Here is a 2,208-nt window from a genome sequence, read left to right as displayed (position 1 = left end):
TTTGGTATATAAACATTGTATTTTGAGAATTTTTTTTTTTTTTTCTAAACTGAAAGCATATTTTAATATAAATGGATGCAAGGATTTCAAAGGGATTTCAAACCGGCTTTCATTGCATGGTAAATTCTCAAGATAAGGAGAATTTGCCATGATAGATCGCTAACCACGATACACATTTTTTTCTCTCCTTGTTCTTTCTGTGTTCCTTTCTGTGGAAGACCGTGGGCTCGAAACATTAGAGACTTGTTTTCACTCTTATCTTTTATATATATATATATATAAATCTATATATATATATATTTACTCGTGTGTGTGTGTGTAGGGAAGCTTTTTGTACAAAGTATAGACTCCTTTTGGCTTAAGAATATAGATAGGTTTCCCTTTTGTCCCATTTAATCTGGATAATTCGTGATCATGAGAATGGCGGCTAATTCTCCCTCCTGACAAACTGCTTATGCTGCAACAGCCTGCAATATCCACCAAATGAAAGACTTATCTATGTATTTTGTTGTTATTATCAAATGCATGCTCTGTTAATGGACTCCAAACCATCGGCTGCTGATATCATGGGAAGATTTCATTAGCCCAAACTACTGCATGTACAATTTCAAGATGATAATTTGTTTGCAGATAGTGAGATTATTTCTCTGTTATTTCCTTCCTACGTGTTATACCACGGACAGTTATGCAGGGCAAAGGAACTTATCGGTAACCTACTACCTGGCCGGTTATCTAACCACGTGGAATAGCTTCCACCTCACCACTAACTAACTTCGTTGGTTTTTTAAATCCAATAAACAGATTTTCGACCATTTGATGTTATAAGACTGTTTTCACTACCACGTGGAAACATATTCTAATTACCTGGTGTCCTTGAGGAGGAAATGGCGTGTCTGCTCCCCACTCGCAGGTACTATCATTTAAATGATTTTCGTTTAACGTTTATAAATCAGTTTTTATTTTCCTTTCTGCATCTGTTTTTACTGTCATTTAAAATTTTTAAATTTTACTTTTTTTTAATTTACCATTTTATGCACAGCAACAGGTCGTCATATTCTATTACTGCTGGCAAGACGTCGAACTCGACGCGTACTCCCGTTGGGTCTATCTTATTACCGAACAGTTCTCGTAATTTTTCACATCTCTCATCATCAATAACAATTGCTTTAGTGCTTTCTGGGTAGAATTTCGACGTTAATTTCACTCTTATTACTGTTTTCATTTTTGTGATTTTCTTCTCTATTTCTGTACTTTTCGCATATATTACCATATTCCATTTATGTTTTGGTTCTTTTTTATATGTTTGTTTCTGTAGTCCCACTTGTTTTTCTGCGTCGGCTTCCTTCGATGTTGTTGGTGTCTCATGTTGTGCTTCTTCTTTACTGTCCTTCCTTTTATTTAGTGGACTCTTTAGCGGTGAATCCACGTTTTCTTTCCTCTTCTTCTTTCTATTCACCACCGTATACTCCTCCTCCACATTCTCTGGACACTTCTCACATACTGGGTATGTCACTTCGGCATTTTGCTCCTGCTCGTCACCCTCCTGCTCCTGCTCCCCTACAACTTTGTCGTGTTTCTGGGGACACTTTGCCTTCATGTGTCTCCCTTACTCCACACTGGTAACAGGTTGGAGATCTTCCCTCCACCACTACTCCCAGTTTCACGTCCTCTGACAGTTTCACGTCCTCTGCTATATTGTGTAAATCTGGCAAACTGACTTGGAGTGCCATCTGTAGGCCATATCCCCACGGTATATTTCCCTCGTTCTCGTTACTTCCAACACCTTCACGTCCTCTTCCATATTATACAGGACGGCTGCCACCAGCTGCGCCTCCTCAATCTCAGGAGGTACTCTGCCAATCCTTACCCTGGTCACTCGTTTGTCACAGTAAGTCGGCAGCAGTACCTACTCTGATGTTCGTAGCACCACAGTGGAGTGGTTTACCGCTTCTTGCGCATTCGTGAATCTCACCTCCACTGTGCCGTATTTCCTCCTCCTTTAGGCATTCCTCTATACCCTCCACCGTGGCCATTTCTATTTTTTTTCGATGTCGTGGACAGCGTTCTATACACCACTGTCCGCTTCATCATGCTTGCTGTTAAATTTTCTGGCGGTGTCAGCTTTAAACTGGTTCCATCCTTCTCTATGAGTCTGTTGAACTCCTTCAACTTCCTCTGGTCCATCTTTATCTCTCGCACCAGCAACAC

The sequence above is a fragment of the Octopus bimaculoides genome, chromosome 13 (assembly GCF_001194135.2).
Source record: "Octopus bimaculoides isolate UCB-OBI-ISO-001 chromosome 13, ASM119413v2, whole genome shotgun sequence".
Taxonomy (NCBI): Eukaryota; Metazoa; Mollusca; class Cephalopoda; order Octopoda; family Octopodidae; genus Octopus; species Octopus bimaculoides.
Note: the sequence above shows the minus strand (reverse complement) of the source record.